General features: G+C 34.6%; 1 protein-coding gene across 13 annotated transcripts in view; it reads left to right on the top strand.

The window, feature by feature from the left end:
• PMFBP1 (polyamine modulated factor 1 binding protein 1) overlaps positions 1–14,431 on the top strand; it is a 384,114-nt gene that overhangs the window by 156,330 nt on the left and 213,353 nt on the right. For 12 of the 13 annotated variants that reach the window (XR_016022045.1, XR_016022038.1, XR_016022037.1 and 9 more), the window contains 3 exons: positions 8,000–9,059; positions 11,763–11,846; positions 12,277–12,395. The gene's annotated coding sequence lies outside the window, so the exon portion shown is untranslated. The remainder of the gene's footprint in view (positions 1–7,999; positions 9,060–11,762; positions 11,847–12,276; positions 12,396–14,431) is intronic. The other variant, XR_016022042.1, reaches the window with a different exon arrangement.

The raw sequence follows: 14,431 nt of genomic DNA, 5'->3' as shown, positions 1-14,431 counted from the left end.
TTTGCTTTGCTTTAAATTGGTGCTTAGTTGACCTAAGTCTGTCATTCTCTTCAATAAATCAGTGGTGTTCTGCAATAACCACCCATTTCCACAGTCCAAATACTTCCTTCATCGTTGCTCTGAAATGCCAGAGAATTACACAGGCTGGTACATTTCTTTCCACCTGTATCACATCCTCATTCTCCACACGTGAAAGTCTTAACATTTACATCGCTACAGCCTGCCAGACTCCAGGACCTTTTCTAGACTATATTTCTAATATCAGTCCTGATAGCAGCTGTCCTAGGTAGGGATCCCTAAAGGCAGAGCCCCAAGAGCATCTGCAATAGCCCAGTAGCCAGTAAACACATGAAAGTGTGTTTGTGCTCATTAGCTATGAAAATGGAAACTAAAATCCAATGAGATACCACCTTTTCCATATACATTTGACAAAAAACATATATTCTGCTGTTGTTACGTGTAGACTAGTACCAGTTGATAGCTGTTCACTTCTGTATCTTTTCCTATTTGCTATCTGCCTGTCCTGTCAATTACCAAAGAAGGAGTATGAAAATCTTCAATTAAGAGAAGGAACTGTTTTATTTGTCTTATGTCTATCATTTTTGTTTCACATGCCTCGAAGTTTTCTTATTAGATACATACACATTTAGGACAGTAATGCAGTCTTAGTGAATTGAACCTCTTATCATTATGAAATATTTTACTTTGTCTCCTTGTTTTTGAAGTTTCCTTTTGTAATATTAATTGACTAATCATGTTTTCATAATATATATTTTTTCACTAAAGTATAGGTGTTAGTAATGAATATGTAGGTGGTAAATTTATTAGGAGAAGCAGGTACCTAGGAAACATAAAAATCAAGGAATTGGTTTTCTTTGAAGGGGTAAGGGTGAACAAGGAAGACCTGTTGAAATACGGCACTTGGAATGTTTTTCTGTTACTATCAAAGATTCTGTTTTTTCACTTGGATGATGGTAACATAGGTGTCTGCTTTATAATAATCCACTAAGCATATAATTACATTTGGTGTACTTTTACATGTCATATAGTTCATAATGAAAAAATTCACAAGCAAAAAAGAATGTTTATTATGTCTTGCATACAAAGAAAATTTACAAAAAATTAACCACGTGCTTTGTCACAAAGGAAATCTCAATAAATGTCAAAAAAGTGATATTCAGATTGTGTTTTCTCAGCAACATATATTTGAAATCAACCATAAAAAGTAATTTTTAAAACCCATGTGAATAGAGTATATAATGCCAGTAATGGATTATAACCCATAACATTAAATAAATACCCATGAAGCTATACTTACATTTAAAAAATTAAATAAATTGGGGCAAAAGGTCAGCTCTCACTTAAAATTCCAATAATGGAAATAGAACATCACCATTTGGCAAATACTGTAGAAATAATTATTGGTGGCAGTAATCATCCCTGGATGCTGAAATTGCTGGATGGAAATATGACAAAAAAGAAGTTATCTTTTGCTTCTTTTATCCCATTAAAGTATCTCCCCTGAAAGATATGAATTAATTACAAAGAAAAAAATAAGTTTACTGTGGAGAATCCTGGCAGACACCACCTTAACTATACTTTAAGAGTTACTTTCAACCAGTGTGAGGACCTCCGATATGATGCACTCTTGCTGTAACATCTTGGGTTTAGCATCATCTTGGCAAAAATGCATAATCTTAGCCTAGTCATGAGGAAAATTTTAGACAAAGTCAAATTGAGAGATGGTCTACAAAATAATGAGTATTCTTCAAAAGTGTCAAGATCATGGGAACACAAGGGAAGACTAAGAAATTGTCACAGATTAGAGACAAAAGAGACATGATGACTGAAGACATCCTCTCCCTCCTGTACAGACGCTTCAGTAAAGGATTTGTCCTTGCACTAAAACCATGATAACTACTTTTATATTTAGTAGCAGATGCTCTATCAATATACTGACAGTTTCTCACATACACAAGTGTCCTTCAACATGGTGGCAAAGACTCCTTTCTTTATCTGTTGCTGCCTGTTCATGGATCATAAGCCTGTTGGCATTCTTTTTCCATTATATCAAAGGTGATAGCCAGCTCAGGAGGAGGTGGGAGATCCTGCTGGAGAAACATGACACAGTTAAGACAGAGGTACAAGAAATCCGTGATAACCACCTACTACAAACAACTTAATTCTTCATTTATAAACATGAACATAAAGATCACCAAAACATGAACAAAACCAGCAAAATGAATGTGAAACAATAAAATGAGGAAAATGAATCATTGCCCCCGGAGGAACTGTTGATAATGCAAGGAACACATACATTTTTAAACTTTAGTTTGAATTCTTAGATTCACAAAGAGAGACAGAGAAACAGAGATAACACATAATAGGCTTCCATGCAAAGGAGAAATCAAAGCAGGAAAGAATTCTTAAAGGGTAGAAGACATGACAGTCAAAACAGAAAATTCAATAGAATTGATGAAATGACATGTCACTGACTGAATTAATGTGAAACGAAATGCTCCATAACAGAGCAAAAAGACAAACAGACAAGTTGAGATGTAGTTATCAGTTTATCTCATTAGTATTTTATTAAATTTATTGGTTAATAAAATGATATAGGTTTCAAATGTACAGTTCTATAAGACATCATTTATATATTGCATTGTGTGTCACCACTCAAAGTCAAATCATCTGTCACCATATATTGACCCCCCCTTTACCTTCTAACTCCTCCCTCCCCCTTCACCTCTGGTAACCACTAAATTGTTATCTGCGTCCATGAGTTTGTTTGTTTCTTTGTCTTGTTCATTTGTTGCTTTCACTTTTATATTCCATATATGAGTGAAATATGGTTCTCAAATTTTTTGTCTGCTTATTTCTCTTAGTATGATAATCTCAAGACCCATCATCCATGGTGTCATTGATTTCTTTTAGAGCATTCCTTTAGGCTTTCTTAGTCATTTTATTTTGGAAAAGGCGTCTCATTCTGTTTTCCACTATCACAACAGAAGTCATAAACCTATGAACATTAACAATATCCAAAGTGTTTGAGATATAAAGTAGCTTTTCTAAAACCTCCAATTCTGTGTATTTACATTGTTCACATTGCCTTTTTCTGAAGCTGAGTGTTTGTTATTTACTTAGAAAATAACAAATTATTGTTATAAGACAATGAGCCCTGTAGATGTATAAGAATATAAAGTATGCTGCATCCAACTGCCACTCTCCATGGGTAACCATTGCTGTCAGCTCTCTGTATATTCTTTAAGACTTTTTCTCTGCATATACACCTACATATGCAAAATGTTGAACAAAATTGGATCATATTTTTCAGCATCTTGAATTTTTTACTCAACGTTAAAGCACTAGAGTTTTTTCCTGTCTGTGTCTACATATCTTTCTCATTATTAGCAACTACATAGAATTCCACACTATGGATACACTATAGTTTAAATAACCATTTTCCATTTGATGAACCTTGTTCACTATAACCAATAATTACAATTGTGTCTTCAGGTTTGAGTGACTCAGTCAGCCATCTTTTGGTGTTACTTTAAATTTCCTTCTTTTGATTGTCTGTTTTTGTTTTTAGAACACTCATGCTTCCTTACGTCTCGCCTGCCTTTCAAAGTTGTGTTTTCAATGTTCCTAGTTACTCTTGCTTTTTTTCTGCTTATTCTTCTCAGGTAGTTGTATTTCTTGTTATTACTTCCTCTTTGAAATCTTACAGTAAATTTGAAATTCAGCAAGAAATCCTTAGGTTCTAGCTAACAACTAATATGTTTCAGCAGATGCTTTTCAATAGAAATTAATGGTGGTGGGGAAACCATAATCTGAAGTATCCAGCATTCTGACACAGAGGAGAAACAATCAAGGTTAATAGAGTAGAACCCTCTTCACTAACACCTTTGGGACCTGTAATTGGTCAGTTAACCAAAAATGTTGGTTATAGCTGAGACTAATCAAAATGTTAGTACTTAAACATTTTACTGTCTTTGAAACATAAAACAGTATTCATTCACCAATCTTTAGATGTAAAGTTGTTAAGGTTTTTTCAGTATAGTTTATTAATGGGTGTTCTCAAAGCCCCCGCCTAAGTCACACCCTTAATGCGTGATGTATGATTTCTGTTTTGATTTTTTTGGAGATAGTAAAGACATTGTGAAACAATTTGAATGCAGAATACTTCTAGATATTTACAATTATTCTTCTAATCTTTTATAGCGTCTCATCCATATCTAATTCAGTTTATTTTTAGTGACCTTTATTGAGTCCTTTTAGAACATTCAACTTAGTTTGTTGTTGTTGTTTGTACAGCCTACAGTTTTCTTTTTGCGCTATTTTATAAGCTTACATATAGTTAAGCAGAGTATGTAATAGAAGTAACAAGTACAACAGACACAAACAGTATTGGAAACAAACACAAATAATCCTTAGTAAGCTGCTTAACTAGAGGAAGAAGTACCTGGCCATACAACAGAATAGCTTATTAGCCATGAACCTTCAGCAAGGTGTGTATCAATCATGTTTTTATAGAGAGAATGAAGAGTGCAGGGCAATGTAGTGAATCAGCTAAGTGTAGGTTGGTTAAGATAATTTCTACTGCACACTGGGACTTTAGAAGATCAGCAGTTGAACTAGCACATTGGCAGAACGAGGTGACAAGTGAGGGCAAGAGAAAGTTTATGGGCTTGTGTTTGCTTGGCTGTTAACACCCAATTAATTTTCAAGGGTAGATTTCACAATTAACCATTTTTTAGCATTAGTAAGGATGTTGGAGGGCAAACCCATTTGAATCTACCAAACCACTTTGCATCACTGGATCATGGTTTGGGAGTTTAGCCATCCAGAATTGCTTTTTTGTATGTGCTGAACTGTGAATACTAATGAAACGTCCCTTGCCTAAAACTAATATTTTACCCTCCTTTTATAAAATAAATAACATTTACCTGAGACAGATCTTAAATCTATTTGTATTTCCAAGGAATTTTGAGAATTCCATTTGGCAGCAAAACTTAAACCACAGAATACATTTGCACTGCTTTTTCTTATTAATAGTAAATCGCTTTTCACCTCTTCCTTCAGAGGTTGTGAGACACTAGTAAAATGTCGAGATTACCTCAGTTTATTGCCAAATACCCAGTCATGCACAGTACCTAAGGGTTCAGTCAGTAGGGTAAGTCTTCCTTCAGGTTTAAGGTTCCTGATGGGCCAAGTAGGACATAGATGTAGGAAGAAGGTGGCTAGATAAAGTGTACTGAATGCTCAGGGAGGAAAACAACTCTTGGAGCTGAGGTCACAAGATCATCTTTATTTTATTTCTTGTGTTTCATCTATTCCTGTTTTCTTGTTTGTTCTTTGTTTTTGGCTTATTTTACAGCCATTACAGCTATAGCCAAGCTCTTTCAAACATCTGACACATGATTATTATGAAAACATCTTCTGAGTATTGTCATGTAGTTGTTTCAGTGGAAGTTTTACGTCCTTTTTTTTTACCTTTTCATTTATTCCAAATGTGTTTCCTATGTTACCTTAGTTTTTCGTAATTAAATATTTTTCTAGCACATCTCTATTAGTAATAATGATCTCCATATATGCTGGTATTTTACGTACTTTATGTATAAGCCATTTTCCTCATTAACAAACGTTACATTTTACTAGAGAGAAAACAACACACTTCCTGAATCTAAGTAACTTGCCCAAAATCATGCAGCTTGTAAGCAGCAGAATAAGAGATAATAGCTAAGAAATAGATCCAAACTCAGGTCTCTGATTCCAAAGCCGAAACTTTTTCCTCCGTGCCAGTATTTCTAAATCTGGGAATCTTGACAGATTGGGGTGTCCCCAGATGTCATCTTATGATAAACTTTTCATCCTTTCAACACATGTACTGAGTCCTTATTATGAGTTATATGCTACTCTAGGTACTTATGTGGGATACATTACGGGGGAAAAACAGTTTGCTTCCCTAATGAGCTTACATTCTTGTGGGGATGGAGAATATAGATGATAAACAAAGAAGTTAAATATGTAATATGTTAGAAGGTTTTAAGTGCTATAAAAAAAAGAATTCTCTGACCATTTTAAATTGTGCTTTCGTCTTATTGATTATAAATAATAGCACGAATAGTCTGAATGGCCTCCTATAACCAAGTACTGACTTGTGATTTCAGAGCCGTTATTCATATTTGCTTTTCTCTCACATTCTTAGCTAGTGAATACAAAGAAATACCATGGTGCAGTCTAAAAATGAAGATGTCATAGTGGTTCAAAGAGGACTGATTCATAGCCTAGCATGGTGGTGAAGGCACCATGAACCCAAAAGAACGTACTTTGCAGCACTTGGTTCCATATTAAATTTGAAACAGCCATTGTATTGCACAGACCCTGTCTTAGGTACCTCCTTGAAATAATTCGACAGTGTTCAACATTCTGTTCTAAATCCTATCAATCAGGTTATTTAGTATTGATTTAAATAATAATATTTAAATGTGTCTTCAAATAAAACATAGTTCTACAATGTTAACAATGACACCTTATTAAAATAGGCACTCCAAGATTGTTTATGAGCAGGGGTTGGTTAAGTATAAATCTGATCACACCAATTTATTTGTTTGTAGTGTCAAGCAAAGCTTTTAAATTGTGAAAAAAAATTACCTTAAGGCTTAACTTACGTATCTTAAAGTACAGAAAACTATAATGTTCAACTCGGTGAACATTTAGACCACTTTTCTATAAAGAGGCAGTGTTCACATTGGTAATACTAAAATTTAAAAATACAGAAACACATTAAATGTAGAACAAGAACTGAAGAAACATCACCCTACAGTAAACTCAACACTAGCAAAATTTAGTTTTAATAAAGTAATTTATCATTCATATTTTTATTTAGATATTTTTGAATTTTTAATTTGTAAATGTGTTTTAGTTTTATAGTTATAGGAGTTTAAGAAAAATGCATTATATTAATACCTAATTTTATGATTTTATGTTTGTACATATTTAAGTAATATAATTGAGATTCTGTGGGATTTCACTTTAATGTATATTTTTTACATTTGAGAAACATTGTACTATGTAGAATGTCTGTCTCCTTCTAAATAAAATGTATTTGATAAACAATGAGCTTATTTTAGCACCTTTAATGCACCAGCCATAATTCTTCTTGTTTGATTGCCAAGTTACCATCTGGTTGGGTCTTGTCTTCTATAGAAAATATAATCTGTGACCATCTAGTTCCCATTTGTAATGCTGTCAGCAAGAAGGGGTCATTCAAGTTGGTGATCAGATTCAAACTGTTGTTGTTTCAAAAAGTCCATTTGGTTGAGAAATTTTTACACATATTAATTCTTCCTGTAGAGGTCCTTATTATGGAAACTCCAGTCAGTCTATCCTTTACTGTGTTTTCATGTTTAATATTTTTGTAATTCTAAATTATTGAGTTTTTGAATAAAAATTGTTAAGAGACTTGATTAAAGTAGAATTAACTTTGTAACTATAAATTATATTCAATAAGTAATCCATGTTTCCCAGGCCCATTTGGGGGATGATTTGAGGAGGTAAACTGGAGCACATGTTTTCATCGTGACAATGAAACAACTACCAATTCAACATTAGGTTCCCTATTTTTAAAAATGTCTTATACCACCCTACTTTGAATATAATTAAAGCCATTGAATTGTATGCTTCTTAAATGGGTGAATTATATTTCAGTGAAGCTGTTTTTTAAAATATTAGAGCCTTACAACGGTCTATTTCCCTGTACTATTTTTTCCTTTGTGATATTGTTTTCATATATAGTACATTTATATACATTATACCAACAGTTCGGTGTTACTATATTTTCATTAGTCAGTCTTTTAAAGATTTAAAAAGAAAAAATATATATCTATATTTACCTAAGTATTTACTATTTCTGGTTCTCATCATTTCTTCCTACTTATCTAAGTTTCCTCAACCTGAAGAATTTCCTTTAGAATTTTTTTTTTTTTTTTTACAGCTCTGCTGTCAACAGATTCTCTCAATCTTCAGTACTTAGGAGTAAATTTGACCAAGGAGGTGAAAAACTTGTACACTGAAAACTATAAGACATTGATGAAAGAAATTGAAGAAGCCATAAATAAATGGAAAGATAACCCATGTTCATGGGTTGGAAGTGTTAATACTGTTAGAATGTCCGTACTACCCAAAGCGATCTACAGAGTCAGTGCAATCCCTATTGAAATACCAATGGCATTTTTCACAGAAGTATAAAAAACCAATTCTAAAGTTCGCATGGAATAACGAAAGACCTCAAATAGTCAAAGAACCTTGAGAAAGGGGAACAAAGCTGGAGGCATCAAACTTCCTAATTTTGAATTATATTACAAAGCTGTAGTAATTAAAAGAGTACTGGATTAAAAACAGACACACAGATCAATGGAATAAAATGTAGAACTGAGAAATAAACCCACATGGTCAGCTAATGTCTAACAAGCATACCTAGAACACACAAGGGGAAAGAATAATCTTTTCAATAAATAGCATTGGGAAAACTATCCACATTCAAAAGAATGAAATTGGACGCTTATACCAGATACAAAAATTAACAAAATGGATTGAAGACTTAAATATAAGACCTGAAAACTTAAAACTCTTAGAAGAAAACATGAGGAAAAGGCTTTTTGACATTGGTCTTGGCAATGATCTTTTGGATGTGGTACCAAAAGCAAAGACAGCAAAAGCAAAAATAAATGGAACTACACCAAACTAAGAAGCTTCTGCACAGCAAAGGAAACAACAAAATGAAAAGGCAACCTACAAAGTGGGAGAAACTATGTGCATATATCTGATAAGAAGTTAATATCTAAAATATATAAGAAACTCATATAACTCAAAAGCAAACAACCTGATTAAATAAGAAGAAAAGGACTTAAATCGACAGTTTTCCAAGGAAGATGTACAAATAGCCAAGAGGTACATAGGTGTTCAACATCACCAATCGTCAGAGAAATGCAAAACAACACCACAATGAGATAACACCTCATACCTGTTTAAATGACTTATCAAAAAGATAAAAGGTAAGTGTTGGTGAGGATGTGGAAAAAAAGTAACTCTTATACATGGTTGATGTAATGTATATTGGTACAGCCATTATGGAAAACAGTATGGAGGTTCCTCAAAAAATTAAAAACAGAACTATCATAGGATCCAGCAATCCCAGTTCTATATTTGTGTGTGTATACATTTATAGATACAGATATATGTAGACATCTATATATCTATGTAGATATATCATGAAGATATATCTACATAGATATATATATTTTTATAACCAAGATATGAAACAACTGTCTGTTGACACATGACTAGATAAAGAAAATATGATGCAAATATACCCACACACAATTGAAAATTATTGACCCATTAAAAAAAGAAGGAAATCTTGCCATTTGCAACAACATGAATAAACATGAAGGACATTATGTTAAGTGAAATAAGCTAGACAAAGACAAATACTTTATATCTCACTCATGTGGAACCTACACACAAAAATGTTGAAGTCATAGAAACAAAGAGTAGAATAGGGTTTCCAGGAGCTGGGAAGTGGGGAGATGTTGGTCAAAGGGTACAAACTTTCAGTTACAAGATGAATAAGTTTTGGGGATCGTACGCACAGCATGGTGACTATAGTAAATAATACTGTGTTGTATGGTTGACATTTGTTAGTAGATATTAAGCGATCTCACCACCAGGACAAAAAAATAACTGTGAGGCAATGGATGTATTAATTAACTTGATTGTGGTAATCATTTTACAATGTGTATTTGTACCAAATCATCACATCAGACACCTTAAATATATTTAACCTTATTTGTCAATTGTACCTTAGTAAACCTGGAAAAAATACTTTGTTATCCATAATGAGATGCAGAATTCCATGACATGGCATGGAAAGAATGGCATGAGCTGAAAAAAATGCTTAGAGTCAGGAAGTATAAGGTGTGTTCTGAGGGCAGCAAGTAACTAGTTCTGTTAGATATATAGGATTTGGTAATACGCGTATGTGGCGAAGTGTGATGGGGCAAGATAGTTAATGACCTTTAATGTCATGTTCAACAGGAATTGATTTGTTGATACTGTTTTTGAATTATAGCTTTAGAGACAACTACTAAACTAGAAAAGGAGTTCTATTTGTCTAAGAGATTTGATGCAGTTCTTTTTCTTTTTTTGTCTCACAGTTTTCTCCAGCATTATTTCCATATAGGTCTAAATGGTTAGAACTAATGAGAGGCTAGAAAAACTAGTACCGGTATCCTCTGCTTTTTGAAAGGTTGCCTCACACCACTGCTTTTACGAAAGAACTACATTAGTACCTGTTTTCACTAACCAAACGATATCCCAAGAGGATTTTCGCTTTTACCCAAAAAAAGACAAAAAGTGAAACTAGCACTCAGTATTTGTTTTCCAGTGAGTCATTATAGAGCCAATGCGCACCTCGGGCACCACCTACCTCCTTCCTCCAAGAACAACACTCAGCATCTCACCATCAGGCCCCCGTAGCTTTGCCCTGTGTCTGTGAGCATCTGTGCTTTATCTCAATTGTTTTGTGGGTGCATCTGTTAGCAAGATGTGTCCTAAGGTATCAGAAAGCCTAAGAGAGCTCGTAAGGGTGTTACACTTAGCATAAAACTGAACATATGATTAAGCGTTTCAGTCATGGTGAATGAAATTAAGACATTGTGTATGCATTGGAATTGCCGTTATCTACCATCCATACTGTTTACACGCAGAGAGATAGAATCTCGAAAGCTGCCGAAGTCACTGTTGGTTCTGCTAGTAGCAAAGCATTCTCTTTTAGTTGACAATCAGTAGTGGATAAAATGCAAAGTTTATTGCCTGAGGGGATTGATGGGTTTACAAAGGGTGGTGTGTATTTATCATATCATTCCTTCTTTTAATATATGTTAGCATTATTTTAGGTTTTATGTGTTATTTGGTATGATTTGGTAGGTTATTTGGTATGATTTGGTATGTTGTTTGGTAGGGTCTGGGAAATGCTCAAAAATACTTCCATGTAAATTAATGGTAGTCAGTTCTTCACTTTACACCATTTCAGCTTAGGATAGGTTTCATAGGAATACTCTTGCTACTTTCAGATAGTGAGGAAAACCTGTATATGGTTTTTCCAGCCCTTTTAAGGGAGATAGGTAAAAGATGTTGAGATTAGGGACGCGGTGGACATGGTCAACCAAACAACAGTGTCTCTACAAGTACCTATCACAGTGGAGACTATACAAAGAAGAGAGAAGAGATTGATTGCCTGGTCCCTAACACTAGCTGGTTATATTTGTAACAAGGCAAGATTTTCCCTTGAAAACATTGTTACTTATCCTGGGGAAGCAATGGGAGTAGTCTTTGGAAACAACAGGGGACATTTCTTTTGCACTTAAAAATATGCAGAAACCAACAGAAGAGAGAATTAGTCACCGTAGTAGCTGAATCTGGAAATCTTTTCAAATTTACTCTGGTACTACAGGCAGCCTTAGAGAAAATATTTGTGTCTTATGTATGTGCTCAGAGATCTGAGCCTAGTCACAAGAAGCAAGGTAGGGTAACTGCAGCTGAGCTCCTTCCACTCATGGGCTCATAGCTAGGCAGTCTTGCACTAGGCAGGGTGGCCAGAGCGAGTTTATTGTGGCTCATCCAGTACTGAACAAGAATCTTTTAAAGGTTGCAACAAATACTGTGCTGCAGCTGCTGAATTGTCTTTGTTTCAACAGGCATATCTTCTACCAGTGACAACCAGCAGAAAAGAATTCATCTCCTTGGTTGACTAAGCAGAGGATGGTTACCAGAACTGACCTGTGAGTCTAAATAAGCATTCCTAGAGGTTTTGGAGTTTAAGTGAATATCCCCAGGAGAGAGGAAAGAGATAGAGGCATTTAATTTGAAAATTAAGAGGAATAGAACATTATTTTGTGTCCCTGACTGATATTAAGGAATGTATATATGCACATGTACCAAACATGTATGTACTGCAAAGTAATGCTAGATCAACTCATACTGAAAAATTCCAAATAAAGAGCACAGATATGTGTAGAGAGCATATTGTATCTGTGGGCTGTCAGTCCCGGAAAGATTGCTGAAGTTAAAATCTGAATTGGATTTTGAAGAGGATGAAGACTATGAACCTCTAAAGGTAAAAGACAGCAGTGGTATAGAGTTAAATTCTAGGCTACGAAGCCAAAAAAAAAAAAAAATCCAGTTGAGTTTTTTTATTTTATTTTATTGCAGAACAAATGATCATCTGCAGAAGTTTTTCCCTTCGTTTTAATGATCTCGCACTCTCCTCACAGTCATGAAGATGTTCTTTTGGCAATAGTATACCCACTGCAGACCTGAAAGCATGGAAGGTAAGGAAAGTCAAACTTGAGGATAGCGATTATCGTAGAGCAGCTGAAGTGAAATGTCTTTTATGGGAGGAAAGTTATGGTTAATAAAAATCATAGTTCCAATGAAGTGCCTCGAGTGATGGACTTACTAATTAGGACTTTATAAAATGAGTAATACCTACTGTGGATACTTGAGCTGAAGATGATATAATAGTGTACAAATGGTCTCAAAGTTTAATTGGTATGGAAAAGTCAAATGATGAGGATTCCTAATAAACCATGGCAATACTAATTCATACATTGAATAGTTAAGGCCAGAGAGGTGGAAAGTGGAGAAATCGGGAACTGGAGTGAGGGTGTGGTGGGACTATGGTGTTGATGGAAAAGTGAATCTAAAGATTTTTACAAAGAAAGGATTAACAGAATTTGTAATTATCAGGTCAAAATAGAAGTAGGAAAACAAAAAATGATGCCAAGGTTTGAACCTGGAAATACTGAAGGTGTTGATGATTATGGGAAATTTTGTAAAGATAGCTCTTAGGGGGCGATGGACCTGTTGTTCAATGTTTCAGAAGTTGTGGTGTCATTTAAATTAAAATGTTCTGTGGGCAAGCTTGGGTAGGGAACTAGGAAGAAGGTAAGAAGTGTATTTGTAGATAGGTGTATGGACCCCAAACTTGGTAATAGCTGAAGCTGTAAGACTCATCTGGAACCTTCAGAATGGGGAGGCAAAAATTTGGGCTTTAGCCTTAAGAAATTCCCAAATTTATAGTACATGAACTAGTGATGGACACTCAGAGAGTTGGAAGGAATTGTTTAATCTCCAAGTTCTCATATAATCCATAATGTCATGAATTCACTTCTAAATATCTAAAGTGGAACTCCAAGTCTGTTTTTAATAACCTGGAGACACAGTGTTTCACTCAAGGCAGAACAAGAGAGAGAGAGGAAAAATAACATCCATAGTTACATTGTATGACATTGCAGGATTGTACAGGGCTTGCCCAGACAGCATCTTTACTTCTACAACTCAGTGAAATGACTGTTACTCTCCCCTTTGTACTGATGAGAAACTGAAAGAAGAGCTAATTGTCTAAATTTCTTTTAAAAATGAAAACAATGGGAAAAATTACCAAATTTGGATAAGGAAGTCATTTGAACGAACATCATGCTAGTTTCTCAAATTTTACATTGTGATTGGGTAAAAATTATTTCCACATTAGCCTTCTTTTAAAGGTGTGAGCTTCTCTTCTGCTCTCTTAAAAATCATTGCTCAAACTGAAAAAACGTTCTTTAGTTTGCCATGAAACAGACTCTCAATGCAGAGCAGTAATAAGCAAACCAAGACATCTATTCCGTTCAAATTCTGCCAAGTTTATTTTTAAAAATTCATGGGTTCAATGGTGAATAAAGTATCTTACTATTTTATTCAAAATACATGTATCTGTTTAGCTAGAGATATTTCATGTTGACAAGATTATATTTCTATATTCTTGAGAAACTTGTTTTGCTATGAACAACTGATTTCAACTGTAGATAGAGATTACTTACAGAAAATGTCAGAGAGAAAGTAAATTTATAAATACAATATGGAAAATACAACTATTCTCATTTTATTGTAGATTCAAAGAAGCACATGCTAACCCTTAACCCCTCCTCTTCCTCCTAAACCCCCTTTAACATTGTACTTCTTCAATTCATTGTACTTCTCTTTCCCACTTCACAGCCTCTCTCTCTCTCTCTCTCTCTCTCTCTCTCTCTCTCTCTCTCTCTCTCTCTCTCTCTTTCTCTCTCTCTCTCTCTCTCTCTCCCCCCTCTCTTCTCTCTCTCTCTCTCTCTTTCTCTCTCTCTCTCTCTCTCCCCCCTCTCTTCTCTCTCTCTCTCTCCAAATTTAAACCTTCCCAGCATGGATCTGTTTTCTTAGCATGGTCTAGCCAATCAACAAGGAATAACTAATTAGACAAACCCCCGCCCCCAATATGTGTGAGAAGATGAGATTGTGAGGTGGGAGAGGTTTATTTTTTAAGTTAAATACAGCTTTTTACACCATAACAATT

Source organism: Rhinolophus sinicus, chromosome 8 (genome assembly GCF_057876585.1).
Source record: "Rhinolophus sinicus isolate RSI-liver-muscle chromosome 8, RSI-T2T, whole genome shotgun sequence".
Taxonomy (NCBI): Eukaryota; Metazoa; Chordata; class Mammalia; order Chiroptera; family Rhinolophidae; genus Rhinolophus; species Rhinolophus sinicus.
This window is presented reverse-complemented; position numbering and strand designations above follow the sequence as displayed.